Source organism: Idiotropiscis lumnitzeri, chromosome 15 (genome assembly GCF_059441095.1).
Source record: "Idiotropiscis lumnitzeri isolate Australia: NSW breed Sydney's pygmy pipehorse chromosome 15, RoL_Ilum_1.0, whole genome shotgun sequence".
In the NCBI taxonomy this organism is placed as follows: Eukaryota; Metazoa; Chordata; class Actinopteri; order Syngnathiformes; family Syngnathidae; genus Idiotropiscis; species Idiotropiscis lumnitzeri.
Window position 1 is genome coordinate 13,536,858 of NC_142405.1, and position 18,798 is coordinate 13,555,655.

Consider the following 18,798-nt stretch of genomic DNA (forward strand, 5'->3'; position numbering starts at 1 on the left):
TGAACATTCAGTTAGTCATTTAGCAATTTTGTTTCACTGCACGCCAATCTCTAACTGTCTGTAATATGCTTCTTAGACCCTTATGCATCATATTCTCAGAATTTATAGTGAACATGATTAATTAGGGCAAACATTTCTTGATAATTGTCAATTTAACAACTTATTAACACCACTAGATCATGTTTTTGTATCTGCATAAGTGCATAAAAAGAAGCTTTGCAGCAGGGGGTGTTATACTAAACCTTTCTTGAGTGAGCAAAAACAACTAGCTAAAGAATAAGCCTCATGCAATTGTTGATGATGTTGGTGGTTGCTCCTAAACACCAGACAAGTAGGCTAAATTAAATTCCAATATTTTTTTCATGGTTGCTCCTGTTAATGGGTCCCATCCATTACGCGCAAAGAAGAGGGAAGAAATTGATCATTTGGATCTTAAGATCCTCTTTGCTTTGGAGTTGTTTCCACAATATTATTTCTCTCCTATAAAATAAGTAAATAATGTTACGTGTAAATGTGAAACAGGAAGTGTATAAGCATCTCTTCAGCAATCAATCCAAATTTCCCAAAGTTCAAAACTGGATTAGCCCTGCAAGGCAAGTCCTGATTGACTTTAGAGTTAGACATATATATATGTTCTTAGTGTTTCAGATTAACATAAAAGATACATTTGGGGAAAAAATATCCTAAATATGGAAACTTAAGGCCCACGTTGTACAACAGCTAGCCAGGTACTCGGGGACCTCTTAGCATGAACGTCAAGTGTGGCTTTGGACAAAAAATCATTATTTGATGAGTTCCTGAGGGTTCATAAAAAATGTTTAAGGTGAAGAATTGTGCATTCATCTTCCTGAATTGTAAAGACCCTTTTTGCCTAGTATGGCTATATCTTAGTTATGAATAAGAGTTCAGTTGATTTGTGTGTGTGGGTGTGTCTCTCTGTGTGTGAGTTTGTGTGTGCACTTGTATTTACAGTAAACTGTAGACAATTCTAAACGATTCACAAACATTAAAAATTGTAATTGAGTTAATCACAGCTTAAAAATGTATGAATCATAATTAATTGCAATTTAAACTCTCCAAAACCTGCCATATTTTATACATACATATACACAACAAACATGCTTTGCGCTGAGATGGTAATTTAACTTGAATAGCTGCGGTGGAACTGGAATTCCAAATCATTACCTGTGTATTTATTGTTCCATCCATATTCTTTTTTTATTTGAATTCCCCACCCAGAGGGCCAACCTGCATTTCTTTCATGTTTACTTTTATACAATACAGTACTACTACTTGTATTGTATTTACATTTACACATGCATGTGTCCGCTAGGGGTGAACAATTTTATGAGAAAATTGTATTGTGATATTTCTGACAGACATTGCGATTTCAATTTTACTTGTGATACATGACATTTACAAACATGACAAAAATGCCATTCTACCATAAAAACAATAAAAGCTATTATTGTAAAAAACAAAATGCAAAGGCGGACGGGAAAGACGTTTTGTGAGAGACACAGTCCTTTTTCAAGTAGTTAAATATGGTTCAACTAAGGCAAGACCTACTGCACTTGTCGTCAATTATTATTTTGGATTTGCCTAATTCTGTATATGTATTTGTGTATCCATTCATTTACTGTACCGCTTATCCTGTTTAGGCTTGAGGTGACCAAGAGCCTACTACAACTAATTTCAACAGACTGCACCTTATCAGGTGAAAAAAGGTTGCTCATTTTCTCGCTGGTCACTTTTGACATCTTATGTAACCAAGGGAGTCTGAAAGGTTTTCAACTCCGGAAACAGTTGAATTTCCCCATCTCAGTCTTTTTAGTGATGACACAAAAAAGTGATAAAGTTAATGCGTCTTTTCAGAGTTGTGCTTGGCAAAACTGCACTAAATGTGATGTCTGCTCAAATGAACAAGCTTAAGGCTTTCACAAGGTTGCTTGGCTTTATCTGTCAGATTGGTACCTTCAGGCACCATTTGCCATCATCAAACGATGTAAAAACAACCTAAAAATTAAGACAATACCATTTCAGCGATCAGAAGAAAACTGAAGCACAGGCGCCCAGGTGTGAAGCATGCATGTCCAATGTCTTTTTCTTCACATGAACACAATTAAAAAAAACAATGACCATGTTCCACTTAAACATATGTGCTTCGTTCTTTATCTTGCATTCGAAGATTTATTTTCATTATTTACATGAACCAACATTCTTCACTCTTTCAAAGTCATTAAAGATTCAGATTTGATTAAATTGATTTTGCTTCATGTCCTAAATTTTCCATCTTTCCAAAGTTTTAGGGAGACCTACTCTCTTTTGAGAGCACTGACTTTGTGGTCACTAGAATCATTTATGTGATAACAGTGCTAGACGCAGCATTTCTCCTACTTTCTATGTTAAGGACCCACCTCCAATTACATACCTGTATTCCAAGGTGAAGCATGTGGCATAAATCACCTAATATTGATTGTGTCACATAAAAAATATACCTATTAGGAAAATCCGAAACAGGGTTAGGCATCTGACTAAATATGATTAACCGACCAGAAGTAAAATTAACATCAGTTAATTAATAATAAATTTCATAAAAATTGAATGTTAGCCCCTTAAAAATGAGATGCTTATTCTCAAACTATCCTTTCCACATATAGATGTATTTGTTTTATTATAATTATCATATTGATCACCAATACAAAACATAATATATTCCAGTTTTTACATTGTGCATGAGAAACTGGCCCACAACTTTTGATACCACATTCAAATTAAAAAAAAAAAAAAAAAAATAAGCAAACAAAAGCTACAACAATGCTGCTGCGTAAAGTGTTCTGTTCTGCTTCTGTCCAAATTTCTTTTGTTTGTGTTTGACAATTTGTGTTGGTGTGTGCGTGTGTGTGTGTGGTAATGTGTTTCGTGGACACATACACATTGAGGGTCTTTAAAGCATAACAGAATGAGAGACCCTGCCCCCGACAACCAATCCCCAAGGCAGTTGGTGCAAATATATAAATAAGTGCCGACACCTTGTCGAGACTAATAATCATCATATTAGACATCTTAATAGAAATATGTTGACAGTCGAGTAACCTGTCCTACTACCACAAAGTCGCCAGTTTATTTTGCTTATGGCAAACCAGATAATTAACAGCTTTGCCAAGGAGCACGAGCGTGTGTTTAAATGGTATGTGGACTCCAAATAATAGCCTGTGAAATTAAATCAGCCAGCACAATAACAGTCCCCCAAAACCAACAAAAATTATTCAAGCATAATTTTCCACAGATGTCTGAGCAGATTTGTGGGTGTTTATTTGTGATGCGCATCAGAGATAATGACGTCTGTAAATATAACTCACACAGACTCTATAAATATCTGTCTGATGCCACTGTCTGGAGATGTCTGAGTATCCACATCCAGTCATCTTTGAACAAACTCCCATCTCTTGATCCTGTCACCATGCACTGCTCACTTTGTTCTGGTGTCATTTCACATCTTTCAAATCAGCAGCTTTTCAAGAAATCTGGTTCAGACCCCGACAATTTCAACAACTCCAATTCCAACCTTTCAGTTCTTTCAAAAACCTTGGACCAAAAATGTCACAGTCACAGAGAGAAAATGCATTCCTGTCACGTTTCTCTATCAATATCCTGTTGGCAAACGATCAATTCAGTTGCACAGAAATAGCCTGGGTAAAAATTGCAACGCTACTATTTATAGAGCACTTAAAAAAGAAAAAAAAAAATAACCTTAGGTGGAACAAAGTGTTGTACTAAAAAAAAACATAAAACAAATGACCCAAACTATTAAAAATAATAAAGTTTTTTAAAAAGCATAACAATAATAATTACAAAAAAAATTAAATACTCATTTTGAAGAAAATGTACTCCTTTTTAAAACTGAAAACCAGTCTGTGACAATAAAACACGCGCCCCTCAACTGTGTCTTTAGATAAACTGTCAGTTATTCTGCTGGTCAGCCTGTTAGTGGTCTCAAGGTAGACCAAGTAGTGGTGAGGTGACCCAGAGGATGAAGGAAAGAGCTGTGATATATTCCTTCTTGTTGCAGTGCTGAGTGAAGTTGGTCAGTGGAGACTGGATTCGTGTTCCTCTTGCTCACCTACTAACAAGCATGAGGGCACCCGGAAGCTAATATTGTCATTTTGCCAACATCAGTCGCGGTTGTTGCAGCGGCTCATGGTTGAATGTAAAAAAAAATTACTACAGTTTTCTAACAGTCATTAATTTGTCCATTTTGTTGGCAAGTAACCTCATATTTCCCCGTAATGATGAATAAAAAGAATGGTTTAAATCTCCAGTCCCATTGAGCCCACTCCTTCACTTAAATTCACGTCAGCGCTAGCTCTATAGAACTGATGGGGATGCTGTCAGATAGTGTCCCTACTCCCCCACAATATACATTGGACAAAAAAATTGTAAATGGTGGAGGAGTGGGTGAAGGTGGGGGTTCAATAAAGAAGTGCAACTCAAATAAAAGGGAAAGTGAGTCAGAGCTGCTGCAACAGGCTGCTGATGTGCAGCGCCAGGAAGTCATTTGATCAAATCAATAATAACCTCCTGATGGGCATTGACCCCAGACTATAGTTTATTCATTCTTTTAGATCCAAGTACAGCCTCAATTTCTTTAACATTCTCTTTAAAAGACTGGCATGCATTGGAATTAGAAATACATCCTTCTACTGGTGTATGGTATCACATCTAGCTGTCAGAAAAATATGGCTTATCTGCAATGAGCAGTTAATTCGAAATTGATCTCCGCCAGAAGAATTTCACCTCTGTGAATCACTACACTATAAATGGACCAATATATTTTACAAAAAAACAAAAGCATTTTATTCAAATCGTGTGGAACCTCAGGTTCATACGACCCTGTTTATAAATAAAGAAATGTTTTAGAAAAATTACGTTTGTGTATGCACTATGTCTATTATGTATGTTGTTGTTTTTCTCGCGCGGCCTAACTGTCATGGGCTCCATTTATAACGCAATGCTGTAAACTGAAAACCCTGTGTCCCTCCATGGTGTAAGGTGAATGCTCCACCACCTCACCCCCAATATTCCACCAATAACTGAGTGATTCAAGTGCTACCCAAAAGAACTGACTAAAAATATATATTTAAAGCATACATGTTATTGAATTTTATGTCTCTATAATTATGCAAATAACTGTAAATTTTGACATCTTCGCATTAAAATAGCTGTGCATGTGTAATGTCCAACAGCGAAAGTTCCACCCGTGCATTCTTGATCATCCAATCAAAAAACTAATAGAGGTTGCATTTGTGATTGACGTGAAAGAAATCAGTTTGTGTATTTTGTTTTCATTGTGGTGGATTTGAGGAAATACTAAGCCTTCAATAAACCAGCTGTAAAGGAAACCACTTGTGTCTGTTAAAGCGTCTTCCATTTTAAGTCGCAGACTCTGCAACCGCCCCCCTTAAACTTTAGATTAATGATTTGAGTGTGTGTGAATCATACATTGTAAACTTTAGTTGCATAAAGTTGATCTTGTATTGAACCTTAAAAAAATACAAACAAAAATATTGATGCCATATTTCACACCAAATTAATAATTATAGCGTTGTAGCGGTGATCAGGAACAACAAATTACATGTAAATGCTGATTGACCAAAGTAAAATTTGTCTGACTAAGGATTTTTCTGAAAAGACATATACTGTGCGTTATCGGCCGTCGCAGGACAAAGAGATAGACAAGGATGCATACTTCAACTTGCTCATAAAGGAGATTAATTTTCTCACCACAAAAATGGACAATATTGAAAAATATTTCAACACTAGGTGGACAGTATGCAGGCCTCCCTCGAAAAGACTGTAAAAGAGGAGCTTGAGAAATCTGTTAAAGAAATAAAGGATAGTACGGACTTGGAACTTGGTATCATAACGTCCCGGCTGGACACGTTTGAAGAAAAGATATGAACATGCACTCCCAAAAATCATTGTAAATTTTATCCAGGCATTTCTGTTGATGTGGTGTAATGCAGCGCGGTTGCAAGCAAGAGGGCCTCCCCCGGGAGGTGTGAAAATCGCCTTCGCAACAGTGGAGGATGAAGTAGCAGGGCTTCGATGTAAACAAAAGTTTTTAAAAAAATGACCATTGTAGAAGAGTTTGTGTAAAGTCAGTACAATAACACACGGATTGGATCATGCTTTGAATTTTAAAGCACGGCTTAGGGAGATACCAGCCGGAGACCAGTTCTATGTCTCAGGGAGCATCCATCTTATGAGGCGGACCGACCCCGGCGCTAAGGTTTTACCGATGACCGTGGAGGCCTATGGGACGCTGAGGAGGTCTCATCCATCTCGTATGTCCCGTTGATCCTTTCTATTTGTTTATGGCGCATTGGAATGTATATGGATGGACGAGTGCAAACTCTGAACTTAGAATCCTGCTATTGCAGTCACAAAATCCTGATATAATTCCACTGAATCAAAACACATCTAGCGGCACGTGGGTTGCTTTATTAGCAAATCTGCCTCACAGTGAAGAAGTCGTTGGTTTGAATCTGGACACCGGCCTTCCTGTGTGGAGTTTGGATGTTCTCCTCGTGCCTGCGTGGATTTTCTCCGGGCACTGTGGTTTCCTCCCAAATCCCAAAAACATGCACGGTAGGTTAATTGAACACAAGTAATTGTTCTGAGGTGTGATTGACTGTGTGTGCCCTGCAATTGGCTGGCAACCAATTTAGGGTGTACCACGCAAACTGCCCGAGGACAGCTGGGAAAGGCTCCTGCATTCCTGCGATCTTTGTGAGGATAAACAGTTTGGATAATGGATGGATGGAAACACATCTACCCGAAGATGAGCGAATTGATTTGTCAGGCTACATGTGGTTAGGGCACAAGAGGAAGTTGCACAGAAGAGCCAGAAAAGCCACTGATAGCACGTGAGTCTTTAAAAACTATTTGATGGAACAATTCAGAAAAAAATGTGATTGATAGGCCTGGACGGTATAAAAGGTGTGCGTTTACTACACTGTGAGTTGGACTTCCGTTTGATTAGTTTTTCATATTATTTACCACCACGGGGCTCATCAAGAGGACAAAACACTGTTGTTGTTTTTTCGATCACGTGCGTGCTTGAATATACTCCTTAAATGCAGACCTGATTTATGTGTGTGGTGATTTTAACTGCTGCATCACAAATAAAAACAACTAGTGGATGTTGACAATGTGCCTCCCCGAATGGCGCTTGATTTGAGTCCTAATAGATCTGGGGAATCGCTTCTAGAATTTTTGAGGGATTCTAAGTGCTGCATGATAATTGGTAGAATAGCGCCAGCAAACAATAACTTTATATTTATATCATCAAAAGGAAAAGCTGTGGTTGATTATATAAAAGCTCACGATTGTCTGGATGCTTGTGTTGAATTTATTTATTTACGCTTGTGTTGAGTCATTACATCATTTGAGCTTCCTAATAATAATCCTGCCTGTATTGCTGTCGTTAATGAAAGATGGAGTCGAAAAGTATTTAAGTGGAGCACGATACGAGTCTTCTTGGTGAAAGAACCTTTTGTCAATGTTTGCAGACATTGATGTGAAATGTATTTATATGAATAACTTGTGTTGTAATATTAAATCTGTTAAAAACAAGCTTCTTCTTAAATTTGAAGAAACCTGGTTTTAAAGCGTTCTGTTAAGACCCAAACTGAGATCATTTATGCAGGTTCACCCCTGAACAATATGTTTATCTCATGTATCTAGAGGTCAAAGATCTTTAGTTGCGCATTTGAGGTCTCTTATTCTCCCACCGGCCATTGAAACTGGTCAATTTCGTAATTTTACTGACGGTAAGAGATTATGTGAAATGTGTGGTTTGAACGATGTGGAAAGTGAATTTCATTTTCTTTTATATTGTGCACTTTATGATGATCAAAGAGAGTGCACGGTTAATCATCTTGAACGACATGACCCTATATATGCTCTATTGGTCAGATGAAGAAAAGATGAAATGGCTTTTTGATTTTGATGTTTTTACACTTGCAAATTTTATATCTGAAGGTTGGAAAAGAAGACAAGATAGACTGTTTTCGACCTAAATTTGTGTTGCTACTGTTGTTGTCGTTTTCGGTCCTGTTGCCAGGTCATCCTGATTATTTGATATATTATAAGCCCAAAAAAAAAAATTTATAAAAAATATGTCAAATGTCTGATCTCTTACTACAGAAACTGGCTTTTGGCGCTTCATCAAAACAGAAACTCTGCCCTTATTATAAATGTGAAATTATACAACCAATCTTTTGTTCACTGCCCATTCCTGTGTGCCTGTAAGCAGACCAATCTGAATTTTTATTTCAAAATTTGGCTGTGGTTAAATACTGCCCCGAGACATTTCATTCTCCAGCCATTACGTTGCAGGTAGGATGAGGGATGGTCTGTATTTACTCGACATCACAAAAGCACTCAAAAGCCAAAAAGTCTGCAGATCCACAATGTTAACGCAAATTAGCGTTTGCGAAGAGCGACGGGAGGTATTTGGGTCTGCTATGTATACAGCATGCACATATCTGCACACCATTTGCCAAGTGTAATTCTTCAGCATGGTGATTGATTTTCACAAGTGAAAATATACTCTGGGAAATAACGTCACTATACCACTGAGCGGCGAACATTTGTGAGTGTTTGCGAAGCAAATGTTGCAGGATTCATTCAAGGTCGCAAATGTTTGCCTGTATTATTCTTGTCGCAAGAGCATTGTGGATAAGTTCACAATATCATTGCAACAATTAAAAAAAAAAAACACAAAAAAAAACTGTTTGCAAACATTTGTGACCTTGAATGAACCCTGACATGAACGTGCATTCGCTATCCTTTGCCAACAGTTGCAAATTGTCTCGTCTCAGCAGCGTATGTCACAGCAGGGAGGCAAGCGAGGTAATACTGCTCGGTTTGTCAGTTTTGTTGTCTAAAACGGCAACCGATGGCCACCAAAAATGCAAATGCACAATACTACGCTTGTCAACTTCATCCTATGAAAGTATAAAACCGTTCTGCCCACTAGTTTGGATTAATTGACATCAAACATGATATCATATGATCACCTCCCGAAAATCAAAAACACCGTGCCGATTGCTTCTCCACTTACACAGGCTGAAGCGGACAAGAGCATGAATGCGCACACGAACCCCGACTGGTTATATTTTATATATTTACTAAGCTAAAGCGCTAAAGTCGTGTCAACTCTCAGGAGGCAGATGGCAGCTGGCAGCAGCCAGCAGGCGGGCATGAGCAGAGCTGTTACATTCCAAAGTATAGACGGCCTGTTGTAGGTATTAACATCGCAAAAAGTCGAAAAATTGGGGCCAATCCTCATCCAACGGAAAAGGCTCACCTCTGAGCCTTCGCATAGTCCTCTGTACTCTAATAGCGTCTGGTCAGCAGACGCGTAGCGGTAGAAGAGCTCAGAGAGGACAAGGCCATTTAAAGATTTGAAAACAAGTAACAGAATCTTAAAAAGAACTCTAAAATGTGCAGGGAACCAGTGAAGGAATACCAGACAAGGAGTTATGTTATCTTATATGTACCAGTCAAGAGGCAAGCAGCAGCATTTTGGACCAACTGGCAGCATTTTGGACCAACTGGAGCTACTTGATGGAGGATGGGCTGACTCGAAAATGAAGTGCATTACAGTAATCCAGCCGAGATGTGAAAAAAGCATGAATTACTCTTTCAAAGTGCTGTTAGGAAAGGAGATGACCTAAGCCAGCTGCCTAATATGAAAAATACTGCAATAGCACCAATTTACCAGTAGAATTTTAAATAACATCATATTTGATAACATATTTTGAATAGAACACACAACATATGTTTACGCCACACTTGTTTGGTAGAATTTTTTCAATTTGTCATGAGAATACCTTAAAGACTGCAAATTAAAGTGTTTAGTAAGTTAACTATAATTTTAGCGGATAAACCGCAATTGTATATATCACGATCGTATTCACGGTTCATTTGCCTTTATTTTAGAATAAATCGACCGAAAGACCAAAACATTTATGAATAATAAATTTGATATTGTTTATTGTAATACAGATTACTTTACTGCCAGGATGGCCGAGTGGTCTAAGGCGCCGCGTTCAGGACCCAGTCTCCCCAGGAGACCTGGGTTCGAATCTCGAATTTCCCCATTGTGGGACTAATAAAGGGAATATTATTATTATTATTATTATTGCTTGTGTTTGTTGTTTTCTTATTTTTCAAACTCGTTCTTTATATATCCACTGAACCACACAATATATAAAATCATGTATAAATTTCCGACGAACATTGTGTTAAGTAGGTCTGTGGCTTCTATGCTCACACTTTTCACAGCCAGAGACAGTGGCAAAATCAGCAGACTTGGGGACATATTGTGCATGAGACATACAGCCAGAACGTGCGCGAGTGCGAGAGAGAGCGAGAGAGAGAGACAGAGAGAGAGCAAAAGAAAGAGAGAGAGTTAAATACCACTTGTGACAATTACATTTGTCCTAATTAGAGCTTCCTCTTCCTACAAAGATTCATTCCAGACTTAATAATATCTGTCGGACATCATATTCTGCACCAGCACATGAACAATGCACACCTAAACACTAAAAGACGGACAGAAAGCAATATGGCACCGTGTGGTATTATCTGTATAGTGCACAAGAAAAGCTACCTGAACTTAAACTTGATTGCCACTTATATAATAGGTATGCATGTAAAAATGACATCAGCACTAAAATTCACCCCCCAAAGGGGCTATTTTGTGATGATATCTATATGCTCTAGATGCAGTGCAGAGATGGATGGGTGAATGGACAGACTTTGAAAAATTCAGAGCACAGAAGCTCCAGCGAGGAGGTCCATTCTACAGCTGAGTGTGGCCACACTGGACGCGTCACTTTTGGATGTAGGTGTAGGCGTACTCCCTGAATGGCATTGGTGGAAAAAATATAAATCAAGCTATGTATGAATAAAAATTTAATAGATAACGACTTACTGATAATTAACCTGACAAAAAGCTAATCAGAAAGCATTGTATCTGCGTATCTTAGTGACTTATTAAAGAAAACTGACAAGACATGTCAGAAAGTGCATGTAAGCTGCTCATTTCCTCATTCTTTTTTAAGTCAGCTATGGAAAGATGAATCGTTTTGTGATGTTTTCAGAGGTTGAAGTGGGCCAAAGTAAGGCTGTCCACATTTTGGGGCCAGTTTGTCCTGTTATTCCCGGCAAATTGCGAACGGTCCCTCCCAATGACTCCCATGGGGGCGTGGCCATATCGCTTCGTTTTTGGCAGTGGTTTTCAAATCAATGTTCAGTCAATGATTTCTCCAAAACAAATTAAAAAATGCGAGGAAATATCATTTTCCTTAAAGAATGAATGCATAATTTAAGATTGTTATTGAAAAATGAACCATCCTTGATGATCCCTTTTAGACAACAGCAAAGGGGACATTTTGCCATGTTTTTCACTGGGAACAAACTTTCTCCTACATGCCAAAACTAGAAGTTGGTTCATTTAAGACTCTAAAATGTCATGAGGCGTGAATGTGAGTCGGAATGCGTTTGACTACATGTGCCTGTGATTGGCTAGCGACCAGTGTCAGGGTTGCAACTCACCTGCTACACCCAAATGTAGACAACCGTTAAAGAAAATTAATGGGATGCTGAGAAAGTGAGAGATAGAGAGAGAGAGAGAATTTCTCCTAGCCACTAAAGCATGGCAACGCAGAGGATAAACTCGACAAAGCGTGGCGTTCCTACAGACTTTCTTGCACCTTAAATACACACACCAAAAAAAAAAAATTACACTAGCAATGCCCTAAAGTGGTGGTTCTCAACCTTTTTTCAGTGATGGACCTCCTGTGAATTATTTTTTTCACCCCTGAATCAGCGCAAAGCATTTTGGGGTAAAAAAAAAAAAAAAGTTTGATATGTTAAACTTTAGAACCTTTCAGACTTCATTTGTATTGGTGTACAAAAAAATAATCAACATAAAGTGTTCTCTTTAGAGAGCTGCAACTTCTAGGAAGAAATCCAAATAAAACATAATCTTCAACATACAACCGGAATTTTGTCGACTCTAGTTATGGCCGTCTTTTACACTTGCCTGAGTTTTTTTCACAAGGCTTACCTTCAACCGTGACTCCATTATTTGTGTGACTTTTTTTTTTTTTGGCATGATTGACATGTATGGAGAGATTGCATGTGACAAGTTGGGTCGAACCATTCTAGTATGGGGGAGAATCTGGGTTTTTAATTTAATGAAATTGAATAAACTACTGAATAGAAGATTTGTCTTATGAACTTCTATATTCAATAGTCTTCCTGAAATATTTAATTAATTCAATAATTATTTTTGACAGGATGTTTGCAGGTTTGTTTGTTTTATTTAAAATCTCGTGTACCCCCTCGAGTTCCTTCAAGTACCCCCAGCGGTACGCGTACTTCCATGTGAGACCCACTGAGTACTTAAAGATTATCCGATCCAATTTAGTTTTGTTCTTGTCCGAAAAATTCTCAGATTTGACCGGATCACACGTTTGTACATGTAGACTACAGTAAATCTATTTCCCAAAGTGTCATTAGTCAACTTGAGGAGTCATTAACGCGCACGAGATACAATGTCACATATCGCCAGACTGAGCTGATGCTGCAGGATGACTACAGACTGGAAGGTTAATTAAGATTCTTTCATACATCTGAGCGTAATATTAATAACCCAGTGTTCAAAGGCAGATGTCGGCTTGCTTACCTTGTTTAACTGGACGGTAGGTCGTTGCAGCCTCGTGCCGCTTTCAACTCGTGCCCCCCTGTCCGTAAATCCTGAGTCTGCGTAGCACAAGTGCAGATCCGCTCCAGAGGTTTGCAGCGCCGTGTGCCCTCTTTGGCTCTCGTCTCTGGTGTCGGAGGCGGTGCACTGTGCAGCGAGAGGCCAGCCGGGCGGAGAGAGCAGCATCAGTTACCAGCGCGTCACCGGTGGAGCTAGCCAAAGAGGAAGAGGTATCACTCTGACTTTTAGGTTGGGCTGGAACCTATCGCAGCTGACGATTCCACGCTGCCCACACGCAAGTCAGGAGAGTGTTCCACTACACACGATCAGTGACACAATAAAATTGCCGGCATGAATAATGTGTAACTGAATTTTTGTGTTGAGTCCAGCCATTGGGCATTTAATTATCTGCCTAGTAGGCTTTACTGTAATTTAGTTTGACCTCAAACCCAGTGGATATAAAATGTCTTAACACTCCTGTTGAAATATAAGCTAAATCATTTCAAAATGTTTTCCACAATTAATGTGACCTCCACCTGCACAAATACATTTTAAGAACGAATACAATCTTTTCAGTGGGGTTAGTAAAATAAACTAGTATATTGAGGTTGCAAATGTGTAAAAAATGAGATGGCAAAAGTGTGCACGTTAAATCTCCCAAGCAAGTGCAAAAATGTGTTATAGAAATTAAGGTGAAACAAAGCTTGAACATTTTGGCCACTGCTCATGACCAAAAGAACATCATAATTATAGTGAACAAAGGTTGCATGGCTGTTTTTCTTCAGATGGAACGAGAAGATAATCATGAACAGTTCCATACAACCGTCAGTTATATTACAAAATATTCAGGCTTCAGCTCAGAAGGAAAGAAATTTCAGGAAAAGCCAAATAGTACATCTCAAATGTATTCCGAGTTAATCAGAGGCACTTGAAATAGTGGCAGGTATGTGCTGACTCCTATTTAACATGAGTTTGAATGTTTTTTTAAATTCTGAACACAGCTATAGCCCCAGGTAAAGAAGGCATACTTGTGCAACTACACGCTCAGTAGTTTATTTTTAAATATGTCAAAAAATATTTATGTATTAATTAATTATTAGTATATTTTAATTACGTAATACAAACTAGGTCACATTATGATGGGGAAAAAGCTCTGAAGTGATTTATCCTGGTTACTGGCATTTGTACAGGGCCCAGGGTGTGTAGACTTTTTATAGCCACTATAATTCCTTGACCACCATCGAGAGGAGCAGTTGACTAAATTGAAGTTTATAGACTTTATTTGACGTCTGCTGGCTTTAGGCTAAAAAACACATTTGCTCGAGATTGTTCTGGTCTCACTGAGTGAGTCCTCTGCACAAAGATAGACAATCTCTGAGCTGTCGCTGGATAAGAAGAGAAGAGCGGATAGAAACCATTGGCTGTTATCATTCCACGGTGGGTTGACAGCAATGTGCAGAATCCCAGTGACGATCTGATATTAATTAGATGTTCACGTGGCAGCGGGGGGAAAAACATCATCCATTTCCACAAATTTGTGAGGAGAAACATGTGGTGTCATAAATGGTTGCAGGGAAATGGTTGGGGGTAATGGAGGTAGGGTGGGGGGGGAAACTTGACTAGAAAAAAAAGATAGTTGGTTGATGCACTTGTAGTCATGTAACACTAGGAGTAAATTTAGCAAATTGCGGTAATTAGAAATTACTTCTGTAGATTTTCCAACAATTAGTCAAATAAAACAATATTTAGCTTTAAAACTTATTGCGAAATCGATTTTTCCCTAATACTGTATTAACCATTTGGTATTGTTTAATGCTAACACAAAATCAAACAAACAACAATTAAACAATATCACATGAGAGGGAGTGATGTCCTTACCAAGGATTTATTTTAACTGAGAGCTACTTTTTATTGATTAATGCAAAAGGCTGCATATCTGGGCTTCTGGTTGAATTGCAGGCTATTCATATTTTTACAGGAAATAACTTTTTTATTTTATAATATCTTAAACTAACTATATTGTCCCTGAAGGATCGCATTATGTTACTAGTATTAGCTTTAGCATTTCCGTGACAGAATGTCAATCAATTACAGGTTCATATTTGCTGCAGGTTTTAAACTTTGATTAAACAAAAAGCATTTATCAAATGAAACTAGAAGTACTGCGCACAGTAATGATGAGATTGTGTTGAGTGGTTATATTATTTCTTACATATCATATTCATATATTCCTGAGATTAGAGTGTTTAATTTCGTAGACGTTATGAATTGCACTCAACATTTTCAACTCACACACATAGTCTGCATATACAACTGCTCACAAACAACACGTCATAGTCTGCTAAACATACAACAGAATCGATACAATAGGGTCACGAGGACTTTACTGCGAAAAACACATTTAAAGACATAACCATTTGAGACCTGCAAATACACACAGACAACATTGCAGGTTGCCAGAAGACGGGGCCCTTGGGCCTTGGGATAAGCAAAGCCACGGGACCAGATGGTGGCCTTGGACCCGTGTGACGGAAGACGGGAGGAAGAGAGTTTTCAACCAACATTGACCTATGATGGAAAAATTCTGTATAGTGAGATTCATATAAATGGGTGGGCCGATTTTTCGGAAATCGCCATCCTGCATCCTGGAGGCAGGTTCTCTTGCAAGGATAAGAAAAGTAGCCCAGATATCTAGCTTGTAATATTTCCTAAATTAAGAAATTATAAAACATTATCGGAACAAAACTTGGATCAGTTTTATACACACACACACACACACACACATATATATATATATATATATATATATATATATATACATATATATAAATATACATTGTTAAATCAAGTTTTACATGGATCTGATTCAGATTATGCCTTTGGTGTTTTATTGTGTGAATTATGATTTCATTTTGTTTCCATAAATCCAGATAAAAATCTGCTTCTGTGTTTCCTGTCTCCTGTTTTGTACTTGTTGTCTGCTTGTCATGTCTTTAGTTCTGCTCACCTTGCAGAGCTTTTTGCTCACATGTAATCATCTCAATTGGCATAACATAGTTTAGTATGATGTCAATTTTCACAGTGAGTCAAGATACATTTGCAAAATATTTTGTTGTAACAAGTGCTTTGTTTGCAAGACGCAGCAACTAAAAAAATGGGGGAATTGTTTAATAGAATTTTAAAAGTAGACAAACAAAGGAAATGATACCATGGCAAAAAAAATAGTGCGAAATGGACAGCAAAACAACTTCAAATTTGTTTTATTTTCATTAGTTCAACAAAATACGATAAAAATACTAATTAAAATGCTTGATTGATAGAAAGGCAACATGATTTATGTATTTGTAGCTATTAACATTGAGAGAGATTGGCACTTTACCCTATTTCGCCGGTCGGTCTGCCCTGCGTCCTCCACCCACAACCTGGGCAGCCTTTCATCCTTACAATTGTTGTCCTTCTTTAGAAAAAAAAATCACCCTTCATCCCCGTCCATTTTCACCCTTTCATTCCTGTCCATCCCCTGCACAAAAAACAATAAATAATAAACTGAGAAACGCCAGCTCTCTTAACCGGCTTAGACGATATAGTGAGTGGATTGCATTTTTTGCAACTGTTTAAGTGTCAACCAAGGTAGCATAAAGCTGACTGGTGACTTTTTTTGTCTTTCTCCATCTCCTTCCTACCATGGAACACATCTCACTTCTTGTTTTTTTTACACTGTACCATCCCCTAGCTAATGGAGGCCGCAAGTAGGGATACACTAATTATCAGGCCGATTATCAAGGCCAATATTTGACATTTTGCCGATTATTAGCATTTTTTTTTGTTTCAAGCCAGATAAATTAAAAACTGGTTTATTTTGGCTTGCTGCAGCACACTTCTCTCTCTCTCTCTCTCTCTGCTGCGTTGGTAGTCCCGCCTACATAAGCAGATTGGCCCACCCACAGCACCACCTGTTTGGTTCATAGTGCAGTGGGTAGCAGCCAATCAGCAGTAAGCTGCCTGTTTGCTTTTTCACCGTAAGTCACACGCACCATGGGAGAGGAAGGTCAGGCAACGTAATTTGCCCAAATTTTAATAAATGTCAGTCAACTACAACTCAAAACTAAAGGAAAACTATTTGCCAGAGTAAACTTTCAAGAGATGTTTGTTTAAACTATAAGACATGCTGCTGAGCCTGGGATCGCCCTGCACTTTTTGTTAGACTTTTAAAACTCAGTTATCTATTTCCTAAGATCAAAAAAAGCTTTAACATGTAAATCACTAAAAAAAAGGAAACAAAACGTCAACTCTAGTTATGCTCAGACCAACTTCTGAAAATTAGAATGATTGCTCAAGTATTACAGTACACTTTTTGGGCATTTTCCTCTTTTAGGAGCGCTGACTACAACGCTTGACAAGACGTGCCACTCTATCTCTACAGCTCTCATTATTTACAAATATGTACAGTTTTTACAGAAATGTCATGCCACATTACACAATGCCCCACTTTGAAAAACGTGGAAGACTCACGCATGCTAATATTGGCGTGTTCGTCGCGTACACGCCTACATACGGAATATTATTTTCAGTGAGGCCGTAATTGGCTGTTGCAGATAAGACTGGCTGTCAATCAAACAAAAATTACATCACTGTATATTTAATGTCTTAGTCAAGCAACTCAACATTTGCATTTCACAATACAAAAGTAGCTACTATGATAAAATTAATTAACGTAGCATCGCTGGGGAAAAAAAAAGCAGCTTCGGAATGTTTACTTTGAACTCTTGTCCTCACTAATTAAGAAATAAATAATAAACTAACTCAGATCTCTGAGCCCTTCAGGGTTTACATTCAATCAGCATTTATTTAATGCAGTCTTGACCCAAACAAACCATTCAATAAATTATAGACTAGTAGAATAAATGTAAAATCTATTCTACAGCTGACTGTCGAGCCAGCGTCAAGCTTGTAGGATTGAAGTAATATGTTCTGATCTCTTTGTCGTGGTCAGAAGCCGAGCTACAGTGTTCTGAATGAGCTGCGGCTGTTTGATGCTCGTTTGAGAGACTCCAGTCAGAAGACCATTAAAATAATCAAGTCTATTGGAGATAAAATCATGAATGAGTTTCTCGTGGTCTGCTTGGAGCATGGAACCCTTCTCGCTGGATATGTTAAAGGCTTTTTAGTGATTGATTTGATGAAATTGTTGAAAGTTAGGTCTTACTCTATCAGCAACCCAAGATTTCGGACTTGGTCTCTTGTTTCTAAAGACAGTAACTCCAGGTGTTTTCTAACAGCCCTCTTTTATTTATTGGCAAAAAATATCTATGTTTTGTTATGGTTTATATGAAGGATATTTTGGTTCATCCAATTGGTAATTGGTTGATTGAACTGCAGTCATTTGGGATTGATAAATATAGCTGCGTGTCATCTGCATAAGTGTTATAGCTAACATTTGGCTTTCTGAAGCATTTGACCCGAAATTAACATTTGCAGATTGAACAGAAGGGATCCTAGGTCTGACCCTTGAGGGACCCCACGTCATGGTCATTTGATCAGATTCAAAACTTCAATTGTCATAAATAAGTTGATTCCTATATGTAAGACCAAAACCATTGTTGGACACACAGCCAAGTTTAAAACATGTTCAACAGTATGTTATTGTATCAAATGCTGTCATAACAGGTGACACTGTTTTGTTCAGTGGTTGACAAGATATCCTAACTAGGTTAGTAGCTCTAGACTTATTTCTTCTCAGTTCTTTAGCTGATTGTGTGTCACTTGCAATCGCAGGAATACCACAAAATTCACTAGCTTCATTGGGTAATGACTTTTTCAGTGGACAAACCTTTTTCGAGAGGATAGGCCGTCTGGACCCAGAACAAATCAGACCGGACAGGAGTTAAGTTTCAAAGAGGGAGATCGGCATTTTACTGAGTCTTGGGAGAGTCAAACGTTTGGTAGATAGCAATTTGGTGTGTCTTGGGATGGGTGTGGTTGAATCGTGATCAGGAGTAAGAGGTGAGAACATG

General features: G+C 38.1%; 1 protein-coding gene across 2 annotated transcripts in view; it reads right to left on the reverse strand.

Annotated features, from left to right (window-relative positions):
* LOC148323006 (junction plakoglobin a-like) overlaps positions 1–12,976 on the reverse strand; it is a 123,526-nt gene extending 110,550 nt beyond the window's left edge. For both annotated transcript variants that reach the window (XM_088316765.1, XM_088316763.1), the window contains exon 1: positions 12,767–12,976. The gene's annotated coding sequence lies outside the window, so the exon portion shown is untranslated. The remainder of the gene's footprint in view (positions 1–12,766) is intronic.
* Positions 12,977–18,798: the final 5,822 nt, after the last annotated feature.